Genomic DNA, 13639 nt, shown 5'->3' on the forward strand with positions numbered 1-13639 from the left:
ATTTAAATTGAGAAAAGTTGGGTTAGGTTTCATAATTATTTGACAATTTGATCTAAAGTAAATACTAGTAAATACTTTAATACTACGAAACGGAAGATATAAATAAGTGCAAACTAGCATTAATTTTATTTTATTATTCTTATAAAATGAAGTCAAAAAATGAATTAAGAAATTTATTACCTAATATTTTCTAATTAAACCCTTGAGAATATAATTTTAAATAAGCACAAGAGACAATTAAAATGAAGATATATTTATTTTGTGTCAAGTCAATATATCTTTTTGCCCGCAAGAATGAGAGAATGAGATTTATAAGCAATTGCATAAAGTGAGGTTAAGTCTGTCTGTCACACACACGCACGCACACACAGACAACTTCCAGGGATTCCCCTCGAAAGTTAGTAAATCAAAACACATCAACAAGATAGGTGAAAATCAGGTACAAAACAATGAAGAGATTACATTTACTTATTCCATTTGCCCAACCCATAAACAAGTTCCTGCAGCATTGTTGTGATTGTGATGCTACGCTCGAGATAAGGATAACCAAGTGCAGTGGCGCTAACAGGATCATAAATCTAACGATATAAATCTGTGAGTTCGAGCAGCAACTCTCCCTCGCCCTCACTCTCCCTCTCTCTGTCTGTGCGTGTGTCCCCTGGCGGGGGCGTGAGCTGTAACAATTTAGAACCCTCACACGCGCAGATTTTGAATTACTTTCGTTTTTATCGCCCTTTTTTTTGTTGTTGGTATTTTTTTTTTTATTTAATATAATTTACACGCGAGCTGCGTAGACGCGAACAAAAGACGCTGACGTCTCAGTTCATCATAAATTCACCTGTCGTTCAGCGAGTTCATCCTGGACCGGACCTGCGCTTCCGCTGCCCCTTGTGCCTGTGTGTCCTGGTGCTGGGAATAGCCTTCTTTGAGGGAAATTTCTTCTCGGTCCGTGCGACTGTGTGGCAAGTGCGCGAATATTTCGTGGAATTTGAGTGTCAACCCCGAACTCTGGCGGCAGTGCTTGGGTGCATCGGCTGGCGCGTCACTCGAATCGAAATTTCATTAGTTTTACGATATGCGACCATAAAGAATTATCAAGAGGATGGGCACGCACCTTAATGTCATGGACATGGATATGGACTTGGACTAAGACATGGTCGTCGTCGTCGTCGCCGTTTTACGACCCTTCGCTGGAAGGCCGCGGCGACTTGTGCGCAGCTCGATGAATTATGGAAAGCGATTTACATTCTCCCACTCATATTTTATTATTGTTGTTGTTAATGTTTTCATTGGGTTTTATTTTTATTTGCGAATGCATGAATTATGGATATTTCCTTATGGAATGCGCCTGGCATGCATACAAAAGAACCCCCCCGACAAAACGCAACCAAATCGAACCAAAAGAAAATTATGCGATAACATTTTTCTTATTTTTCTTTTTGTTATCGTTGTTGAATTTTCTTCAAATTTATTGGAAAATGTAACGGGGCAAATAACAAAAACATAAATAAATATGTTTTTCTTTTTCTGCGCCATATATCAGCGAATGGAATTGAAATGTGCAATAGAATTAGATTTGCAAGGATTATAAATGGTATGCAAAGAAATGGAATATAAAATAGGGCAAAATTGGTTATACTTATTTTGAGAAAGAAGATGCATGGGAATTGAAAATGAAGTAGTTGTATGGAAAAGGTTATTCGGAAGAATTTGATATATGCATTTGAAGGGAGAAACTGTTCCTGTCTCCCTGAACTAAACACAAACTTATGTGTAATATTTCCTTAAAAAATAATCGAATATTAAATAATATTAATAAAAAAGATTAAAGCTCTGAACATACCAATAAATAATCAAAATATGCTGAGGAATAAAACATATGTCTTCTTCATTCATAATTCCTCTGACAGTGCATATTATCGCCGCTAGAGGGCGCGTCGTTATTTTAACTGCGTCGACAGCTTTTGGACATTCATAAAAAAGAGGGCACAGAGAGAGAGAGAGAGAGAGAGAGAGAGAGAGAGAGAAAGAAAGAGAGGGCCCGACGGGAGATGGAGAGTAATTGTTATATTCTTAACAAAATTCCGGATATTTATGACCTATGCTCTGTTCTGCTGCATGGTTCCCGGCTGTAGTTGCGGGCATTGGAGCGTTTTCCGTTGCGAGTCGCCATTTTGCTGAATGCGTGAAAAATGTTGCGAAAAATTTTAATGCGCTCGCTGCGGGCGCCAAATGGAAATGGAAAATGGAATGGAAAGATGACAAATGATTATGGAGCATAATAAATTTCAGCGCTGATTGAGCGAAATGCGAGCTGTGCCACCAGCTGAGCGGAAAAAAATTGCATGCAAAACGGAAAATACAAAAGGAAAATGCACACAAAAAACGGAAAGCAAGATGCGAAATATTTCGCTGCACAATGGAAGCCCCTGAGCAAAAGTCAGAGGAAAAATCCTTACTATCCATTAATGAAGCTAATTTGCAGCTAAATCTCAGTTCAGGCTGTGCAGGCAGGTTCTTCAAGCTGTCTACAAATCCCATTGGAGCAGCGAGAAAAGCAAAAACCAGCTAAGGAGAGACAGAGAGAGAGAGAAAGAGACGAGACAGAAATAAGTTGATACTTGTGCTTAGGGCTGGCGAATGACACGAGTGTCATCCACTGCTATCATATCGCAATCTCAGGCAAGTCCTTTTTGTCCTGGGTAAATAACTAGAACTTGCCGAGAAAGCAATTTGATTGTTTCTCCTTCAACCCCCCCTCCCCCGCCTGGCCGAGCACAGCCACACACATGCGAGCCAAGCTGAGCAGCATCAAGTGGGGGGGAGTCCTGGCTCAAGAACTTTGAATTTATTTGGTTCGAGTGTCTCAACTGCAAGTGCAAGTTGAGCCTGCCCTTTTTATTTTGCCCTGATTGGGTGCACACACTCTCACACACACACACACACGACAAAAACTTTTCCATTTCTAGTTTTCCTGACGCTTTAAACGCAACTCTGCTCCTGTGTCGAATAAACGTAGAAACGAATGAAACGTAATGCAATACAATATTTACTGCATTTCGAACAGCTTGGCAAAATGACGCGAATGTGCGCTAAGACCGGGAGCTCGAACCCGGAACAGCCGCTGTTCAGCTATTTAAAATGTCTGTCAATAAAATGCATATGAATAGCTTAACTGGGATTGGTTTTTAAGCGCTCGCAGGTGGTATTTTAAGATTACCATGAAATGTGTAACGCGTAAAGTAGAATTTATATGGCATATATATATTCTTGCTGAGTTTCAACAGTCGAGTCGTTGCCCGACTTTTTTGCAAACTTGTTTCTTAGGCTTTAGGCTATCGTCATGAAACTTTGCATAGATCCGCTTTTCTGTTGCGGACAGCATATATGTTGGAATCTGTCGGATATATACACTATATAATGTAAATGCAAAGGAAAGGAGGAATAAGCTTTCAGTTTTTGTGTAGCTTGTACTGAATTTTCTCTTACCCTAATTCAATTTGTGCTTTCGGGATACCTACGGGAACTTATAGACCACGCCCAGATATGAGTAGGGGCACAGCCCACAAATTTCCCCCAGGGGTTGGGTAATTTCCCATCAGTATCTCTTTATCTTTATTTAAAAGCTTTCTGTTTTTAAAAAAGAGCTCAACCAAACTCGGTTGCAACGAACTCTACATAGCCCAGTGAAATCTTATCAACATCGGAGTACTCCATCATATAGCTTCATAGCAAGAATAGGTCTGAAGACAAAAAACTTTTCTGTTCCTCAAGAAATCTTAGCCAAACCCAGCAATTACGAGCTTATCTATACACCCAACATATTAGCAGGCCCGTGAGCCAATTGTCTAAAAGAGTATTTGATCTTCTGTGTTCCAAAGACAGCGTTTCTTACTTAAACCCCTTCAGACTGAATGAAAAACTATGTCCAGACATGTTTTATGTTATTTTCATGGTAATATGATACGAACTAATAGCAATATGTAGATCTATTCACATATGTCAAAAGCAAATTCCTGGCAAAAATTTTGTAACCTCCGCTTTGAAGTCGACGCGTCGAGTCATCGACAATGCATGTGTCTGTCAATTGTAGCGGCAACTACAGAAACAACACTCACACACACACAACTTTGAGACAATGACAACGCGGCACCCACAACAATGAGACAGCAGCAGCAACTGTGCGTGTGTGTGTGTGTGTGTGTGCGTGGAGCCCGCTGGGGAGGCGCTGCAGGCCGCTGTAAGCCAAGTCAACAGCAATAAAATATTTAGAAAAATAACAAAAAGAAGAAAAAAAACCTTAAAAATATGAAGAAAATGAAGTCATCTTGTGCAAATATGAAAACAAAGTCAAGTGTTAATTTGCGTGGGAAAACAATTTCATATATGTATACACGTATATTTTTTTGTGGCCCATGTCTGCAATGAGGCGGCTAAAAGTTCTGATAAAAAACCGAGGGCTTGTTTCACTCGAGTGTGGCATACACTGAAAGCAAAAGTGTGTAGCCCTTAATTGTAATTGTCAGACATGGGCAACTTAAGCCAAAAGCTGAGCGTGCGAAAAGGTCAAAGGTTCGCAACTGCGCAACACAAATCCGACTCTTGGCTAATGACAAGTGCTGCGTTTAGTTGGCCTCAAAAAGGTCAAGAGAAAATGCTCCATTAAAAGCGGCTACAATGCCAAACTATTGGCCGCAACGCAGTGCCCAAAATTTGGGCACACACAAAAAAAAAGAGAAGAAGAGAAACATCAAGTTTCAAGTACATCAAACATTTTGTTGGCTCTTATCTCGAAATAACAAACAACAATAACAAAACTCAACCGCAAAGGTGCCACCAACTTGGTCTACAACTTTGCCCGCAGGTTGGGGTAGGGGGCGGCTGGGTGGGGTGGGGTGGGGCGTGTGCTGGGCATGGCCAGAGAAAGGCTGAAACTTTTATGCGTCGTTGTTGTTGTCGTTCTGGTTGTCTTTTTAGTTGTGTTATGCGAATGACATTTTCATGTACTAAAAAAGTTTCTCGAGCGCTGCTCGTTTTCATTATACCCTGCTAGAAATGCAGCAGCCAAAGGGGTATATTGTTTAGGAGTATGTGGTATACAACTCCGACAGCCGTGCAATTTCTTTAATATAAACTGAACCGGTACCATTAACCGCTACTTAAACCGGTTCAATTGAACAAAGAAGAGTCGGACGAGAACCAATAAATAATTTTATATTAAAATAATTTCACTCAAAAACATGTCTTCTTATTTCGTTGATATTTGAAATTATTCCTGGTAGAAAATATTCAAAAAATTGTTTGTTTTTGTAGGCCTTGAGTTGAATACTCTAATTGCAGAGGGGAAACGAGTATATTTGTTTTGAATGTTCGTCTTGCTGTTGAAACTTATAATACATACTCATGCATAATTGCGAATTGCGATGCTCTATATTTCTCACAATTTTCCAGCTTGTGTTTTTGAAAGTAGACTATAAAATACCCTCTCTAAAGAACGCATGATCGGATCGCCTTATCAACCTTCCATAGTTCGCAATGGACTCAATTTGAAAACGACGAAACTCCTAACTACTTGCGGTCTCTTTTAAGCACACACGATCACGTAAATGGACTAAGTTCTATATAAAAGAAAGCCCTTTGCCAGAACATCTTAAATTACTAAAGTCGCACTTTAAAAGTGACTGCTATTGAGCTTACAGTTTGACAGTCCGCAACCCAAGCAACAAGCAGCATCTGTTTGTCTGACTTAAAGAAGTTGTAAAATGCAAAACAGGGCATTTGCTAGTCTATCAACCGTTTAATTGGCCTTATCTGTGTGTGTGTGGCGCTGTGGGAAAATTATATTTATGATTGTTTAATGTATTATTTTCCACGTATTTTGCTGTCAGCGCCGTTGAACCAGTTGTCACAAACTTGCGCACTTTTCTCACTCTCTGAACATTTATTGGTCAGCTCCATAAACGAAAAGAGCTTGAAATTAGTTGGCATTCATGATAAGGGTCTGTATTTATATGTTTTAATTTACACATTTAATTAGACACAGGCTTGGGAACAACAGCATCAACAGCACAAAAAGGCCAAAATAAACGCTGTGAAAGAGAACCGAAATACGAATTAATCAAATCATCATGACGATTGGACAAACTCTGGGCCCAGGCCCAGCACTTGAACTCTGCTCGCTCTTTGATCTGCGCGATCCGAGAGTGCAACAAAAAGAAAACATATATCAATTATCGGGCCATGACCGAGTCGAAGGCGATTCAGAAGGCGCTGCTGCTGCTGTTCGCACTGGAACTGGCCCTGGCCCTGACTTCGACTCCGACTGGCGTCTGGGCGTGGGGGCATCAATCAAAGCAGCCGCTGCTGCTGCAACAAAACAACAAAACAGTTAATAACAACTACCAAAATGTGGACGTTGCAACGCATCATCGACAGCTCCATCAACGTCAACACGCGTGTGCCCGGAGTGGGGGCAGCGGCAGGGCAGAGCCAGGGTTTGTTGGGAGGCGCCGCAGCCTTGTGTGATCGTGGTCGGTCGGCTGCTTGATTTTCAATTTCATACGCACCGTTGGATGCCGCCCCAAAAAATGCGCTGGCATTTTATTGATTAACGCATCAGAGCCCGATCCAAACACCACCCAGGCTCAAAGGCTCACAAGCCGGACCCCACCACGGGCAACACGGGCAACCCGGGCGCCCGCAGTGGCCAGCAGCAGCGATTTTCATCACTTGCTCGGTAATTAAAATGTATTTTCTTTTGATAGTGCCTAATGCGTTCCAATGTTGCTGCCGCTGCCTCTGCCGCTGCTGCTGTCGCTGCTGCTGCTGCTGTCGCTGCTGCTGCTGCTGATGGGTGGTCAGTCAGCTGATGCGGTTTATCTCCCCTCCAATTGCCTCTCTCTCTCTATCTCCCTCTCTTTCTGCTCTGGTGGCAGCTGTCACAGCTCAGAGCTGGCCATAACTCAACGTCCTAGTCGACGTCAGCGTCATTGCCACCATCATCAATTTTCTGAGCGATCAAAAAAATAATGAACAAGTGGCAGTAACAGACTGGAAGATACCCTGTACACAACGTCGAGTTGCCTTTACAATCGTACGAACATTTTCCATGTATATATAAATAAAATACATGCACTTCATGCAAGGGCTGTGCTTGTTCTTCTCTCATCCTCACACTATAAGAAATGCACTCTCAAATAACTTCGGTATTTATAGTCCGATCGTTAAGAAACTTTCAGAGCTTAACTGTGGCATCCAATAGTGTGTATATACCAAAGCCCACAGCTATACCTCCAAAGAAGATATTTGTTCAATTCTTGGAAGAACTAACGAGTAGTCCAAAATATGAAATACTCTGGACCTATGTATACTATATAATAGCTCTAAATAAATATAACATTTTGCGTATCTAGCTCTTATAATATGCGATACATTCACAAACATTATATCTGAAAATCGGTACTTATCGATGCAATCACATACATTTCAAAATTTAAATCTCTAGCTCTTTAGTCTCTGCATTGACGAGTTTATAAAAACTCACGGTTGTTGAATATGCATCAGACATATCTGCCAGTTACACACATTTGCACACAAAACCATTATACCCTTTTTTTGAGCCATTTTCAATGGGTAGCGCGTATTAAAAAAGAGTGTTAAAGCGCGAAAAGCAACAACGTCAACATTGAGCAATTTGTTACGCTTTGTCTTTTCACTGTTTTTCCCAGCCAGCCAAACAACACAATGCGCAGTCGCACCAGGTGAAAACCCACCCCACCTGTCCCTGCCCAGTCAGCTCTCTGCCAGCAGTAGAGTGTAGGCGGGTGCGGTGTGTGTGTGTGTGTAATTGTGTGTGTGCCGCAGTCTTATTTCGACACTCATTTGCAATTTTTTGCTAATGTTCGTCAACGCCGATGGCTTCACTGTGGCCGTCAGTGATAACGCGCCCCTTCGCCGAGTGGCAAAACAATGCAATAATTACAATTTATATCTTGCAGATAAAAATCGCACATTAAGCGACTGCAAATGCGACTGCGAAAAGCCAGCAGCAGCTGTCGTCGCTTACAAAAAAATAAACAGGTAAGATTGCCCTAGTCGGCAGTGCCGGACTAGGAGATACCCTGTACACAGCTCCTTTTACAAACATTCACGCCGGGAGAACCTGTTGATGAATTGAAGGAAAAATGCAAAAAATTGAAACCAAGCTGGGATCTTCTCATGGATCTTTATGCCAAATCTTTAATGTCCAATAAAAGACATATATAATGCCCCGATCTGTGCCGACATCGGCGGATAGGAAACATGCATTGGTGAACCTGGTGGACATTTTGTAAGGGGTAGCATTATTGGCATTGGTTTTTGGGGCAAGGGTTTCCAGGTGTTTAATAATCCAACCCTTCTGGGGGGAAAACGGGAAAAAATTTGATTGTATGTATATCTATCTGAACGTTAGGATTTAAATGGCCCATTATAACTTCAAGCAGACAACGCTGATCAAGTTTTCCTTTTCTACTGCTACTCTGTACGGCGGTTGTCCTTGAGGCAAACCGATTTAAGAGGAATATCCACTTTATAAAAATGAAAAGAACGCCCAATTCTATGTTCATACAATCAGATGGGTTAAGTGGTTTTTCTCTCTCCAAAATAGCTGACAGTGGAATTATGGTGGAAAGTTGTATTCGGTGGCTAATAGATGCATCCAAAACCTCGATATTATGCGATCAAAGGTAATCAATGTGAATGTCGCTAAAGGCATGATCTATGCTGACATCAATGATATGGACGTATTCGATTACTCAACTTTTGGGCATTTGTTACTTTGAATGTCAACTTCCTAGGAAAAAAAACATCCAGAAGCTTATGCTGAACAAGAATATATATACTTTAGAGGGTCGAAAAAGCCTCCGTCTGTCTGTAACATGCATTTGCACTCAGCATTATACCCTTTTTACCCACTTTTAATGGCTTCAGGGTATAAAAAGCTGTCAACGTGTGCGTTTTAACGCTCCGCCGGCTCTCGGCGTCTCCTCGACCTGGTCAGTGGGCGAAGCTGATACCAAGCAGCAGCAGCTGCCACATTCAGTCAAACGACAGCCGCAGCAGCAGCAGCAGCGGCGGCACCGGCGGCAGCTGCCCAACAAATTCTGGGGTCATTGCCAAAATTTCAATCAACTTTGGTGGTCAGCAAGCAGAAGAGATAAAATGAAAAAAACGCACTTGACACCACGCATCTTAAATACACTGCCTTTGATATAATACAAATTTTTGTTTTCAATTTGGTTTCTTCAACTTGCTTTGTGACGCTTTCGTAAACGTTTTCAGGGAATCTTTTATGCACTCTTTTATCTATCTTTCGCTGTTCTTTATATGCGTTTGGCATTTCTTCTTTGTGCTGCCTTCGTAAACGTGTTACCGGCAGCGAGTTCAAAGTAAGCTTTACCGCTTTCTTCTGTCTGCTATCCGTAAACGTTGCACCAGCAGCAATTTACTTTAGCATATTAAATATTATATGCATTATATTATTTAAATATTATATATTTTTCCGTTGAGTTCGTTTAGCTTTAATGAACTAAAGACCACCAATGGTTAATAAATTGAAGAACCTCAAACAGATAGAGTATGATGCAAAAAAGGCAGACAATGTTGGTCCTTAAGCAACAGCAGCCGTTTAGCCAATTGGTGGTCTACTTTGCATACGCTCTGGACCCGTGTAAGGACACTGACCGAATGAGCTCGAGATCCAGTTACAGTTTTTGATCGACACACATCACACCTGTCTTGGCCCGGCCTGGCCTGACCTGGTCCTCAGTCCTCGCCGATCTCGACATAACTGCTGCCAATTGAGCGAAAAAAAGGGCAAAGATCACAGCCGTTGGCCCGACAAGCTGTAGGACGAGACTGGATACTTGGGCCACGCGTGCGCAGGATCCGATTACAAGGCGCATGCGACTTGGCCCCCCAACTCGAGGCAGGTAACTCAAGCGATATTGGAGCTGGCTTCGCCATGGACCGCCGGCCAGGATGCAGCAGCAGCAGCAGACAGCATCAGGTCGCTCGCTCGTTGTCCTCCTGGGTGGTCCTTTCGCCGCTTTCGCTGGCAATGAGGCGCGACAATATCGAGTGCTACCTCGTTCGGTAACTGTCGTAAATCTTCCCGACCAAGGACATTGTCCATTAGGCTAAGCGCCGCTGTCTCGTGTCGACTCCTGTTGTCACAGTTTTGGGCCGCATTCCAATCGCAATTAGCACAACATTAGCGCGGCTGACCTTTGACCTCGCTGCCACTCCCGCTGCGACGCCTATTGTCCTGACCTCGGCACTGTCCTTGCGTTTGTTTGTTTTTTCCTGAATGTTTTCGGTTCTCTCTGCGCTTTGTCACGCATCCATTTGCCAAATGGACGGCAATAATTGCGGTTGTTCCATTGTATTCCCCGGCGTCTGTGCCGGAACAGGCGCCTCTGTATATTTACATAATTGTCCATGTCTCGTCGTCACGGTAGCGCCCCTAGGGAGTGCAGCGCAAAGTGGGTGGAAGTTCAAGAATGGGGCCAAGGGACAATGAAATATGCATGACTGCTGAAAAAAAAGGAACTAGAAGATGAATGACAGAAATGCTACACGACAGGGAAAAGGAAACGGACTGGCAAGAAATTACGGAGCAAACAGGAATAGTAATAGAAATATAAGCCGGAGAATGGTAAATATAACTGAAACATTAAACAAAACAGGAACTCGGAAGATAAGTTTGCCAAATAAATATGCTAAACTAAGCAAAAGAGAGAAGCGAGTAGCAATAGCAGAAGTACTTAAACAAAAAAAGAACCTGCGTTAAATTAGGTAGAAATTAATTTAAGGAACACTTTATTAAAGTGACAAGACTATGTTCTTTATGCTGAACTTTGTGAAAGCATATTGAGGGAAGACTCAGACAGAGCGAGAAGGATAAGTTATAAGAGGAGAAGTAAATTAAAGCAGCTATGCAAAGTAGCAAAGAGTAAATCGAGAGATGTAAAAACAAAAAGAAACCCTGTTAAACTAAGAAGAAGTAACAGGGAGAAACTAAAGGAGGATATGAGAATTGAAGCTGAATTTCCTTAAGCAGAATTAAGTATATAAGTATGATAATATGATAATATAAGAAAATATGAAAAAGTAACTAAATTCGATAAGTAGACTTGAGTAGAACTGAGAAACTAAGGAATATATTTGGAATTTCACAGATTATCAAGGGGAGAATTTAAGAAAAATGCTAATAAAGGAATATTTAAGAAACAGAATCTGTTATTTTTTTAAAATTCTGTAAGATGTCGAACGGAATTCCTGGTTTACATAACCTTTCCGTATATCAACAAGCACAACTCATTACATGACAGAGAAATGGGCAATGGGCAATGGGCAATGAGCAACGACGTCTGCCGCCTGCGCATCAATCAGCGGCGGGCAAGTGCCTGCATCCGGGCACTGGAAGCGCATGTGTCATCGTTGCCGCCCGCTGGGAGGCCACTTGGAGGCCGCTGGGAGGCCGCTGGGGGAGGCCAGCGTTGAATTTGCGTTGATCGTGACAATAAAGCCGAGCAGCCGAGCAATTGGCCCAACGGGGCCAACTTTATTTGATTGCCATCATCAAACTGTTTACGCGGATGACAGACAACCTCAACAACAACATCTCGGAGAAATTGGGAGGGTAAGGAAGGGGGGGGCTTACATTGATAATGACAATAGCTGCGTGGACAATGCCCGGTGCCGGGCAGTGATAATCACTTAGTTGCTCAGATTTGATTGTTGCTTTGTGGGTCAGCAGTGGATTTAGTGCCGAGAGTGGCGCCAAATAAAGCGTGTGATGACATGGTGAATCATGAGAAAACCGAGCAAGAGCCAGGAAATGATCAGCGAGTGAAAGTGAGAGACAAAAAGAGGGAGACAGAGACACGAAGTGAAAATGAGTTAAGTAGCACAAATGGAAACAGCCTCTCTCTGTCGTGTCGGCGCATATCAATAACCCCGCAGTTAACCAATAGGCCAGGTCAGTTAGATAACACCTAATTAGGGTCCACGAACTGACAACTTTAGCGCCACAAGCGCGGGTGGTCGTCGAGGCAACAAGAAACGAAAAACGAGAATTGAGAATCGGGAATCGAACTGAGACACGCCCCGGTGCCAGCTGCCTAGGCGACGTCCTGATCCTGGGCTGCGGTAACAAGCCGGAGTTTGTTTTTGGTTTGGGTGTCGCCCGGGAATTCGTTGCGTTCCATTTGAGGGCCGAGCAAGCTGCGATAATTACATGTTAATTCGTTCACTGCGATACGATTCCGAATATCGGTTGCGCTTCTTCTTAAGCCGAAGACAGCGCAATCAAGTCCAATTTTGTGTGCGGCGTCTCTGAGGTGCCGCCGGCGCGTCCTTTTGTTGTGTTGCATGTTGTTTGATTCGTTCGCTCGCTCGATAATTAAGCAGTTGCCAACAATGTGTGCGGCATTTAATTGACCGGCAGCTTAAGGACAACCGAATATGCCCAAACCGAGTCTGTGGCCAAAAATAAAAGAAAGGTAAATCACACTCAATCTCGAGTTGGCAGGCCTATTAATAACTTTAATTAAAATTATGAGTGTCTGTGTGGTAGCCTCGCCATCATTGGCCCCATTTGGCTGGAGATGTTCGGATCTGGAGCCGAGTGTGGGAACCAAATTATTCAAATCTTTAGTTTTTTGCCAGAGCCATAATTCTCAGCGCTCTCTCATATGCATATTTATTGCATTTTTCGACGCGGCAACGCCCCCAAAATTCACAATGGAATTTCAATTCCATTCTCCGACTTTTTCGACTCGCGACTTTAAAGAAGCTACAGCTACAGCCCAGTTTCAGTTTCAGGTTCAGGTCCAGGTCCCGGTCCAGGCTCCAACTGCAACCGTATCGCATCTTTTGTTTAGCCACGCTTCGTTTTCGACACGTCCCTCTCTCTCTCTCTCTCTCGCTGGTGTCTTGGCCCACAGCCTTTGCCTTTGGCTTGGAATTCGTTGGAATAATTAAAATTTATATGTGTTTCGTTTGGGCTTAGCCGCCCCGCTTCACCCGCACTTCTAATATGATTCTGCCAGCTGCAGTTACACAAGCTCACCTCATCCATCCACCTGTCTGTCCCTGATCCTACAGTCGAAAACCTTGACTGTGTTCCCGTCTGGGCTCTGCGGCAATTCCATTTCACTTTCGCACATAAACGGCGCATAATTTATAAAGCTGGCGCTGGCAATTTGCATGGCAACTGTTGCTACGTGCCAATGCGAATATCGCAGGCCACAATCCTTACCACAGCTCCCACACACTCCCTCCCTCCCTCCCTCCTCTCTCCATGTTGCAGACGTAACATTTAATCGCTTGTCAATTGGAAAATTGCAGGCTTGCCTCTGCCCATTCTCTTCCGCCTCTGGGCGGCCTGGGCGTGGCAGCGGGCTCTGTTACAATGAGCAGAACAACAAACATTTCAAATATAAGTCGCTTTCAGAGTCCGTCATCGTGCCATCGGCACGTTCATGACCAGCTCCGGCCTGTGGCCCAGCAGCAGCCATCGTGCCACATCCTTGGCGAGTTTGTGTGCCGCATTTGAAATGAGCAGCGACAAAAGTTGCCAAATGAATATTTCAAA

Source organism: Drosophila montana, unplaced genomic scaffold (assembly GCF_035044405.1).
Source record: "Drosophila montana isolate Dmon_TW-CO22-7 unplaced genomic scaffold, ASM3504440v1 contig_3240_1, whole genome shotgun sequence".
NCBI classification, from domain to species: domain Eukaryota; kingdom Metazoa; phylum Arthropoda; class Insecta; order Diptera; family Drosophilidae; genus Drosophila; species Drosophila montana.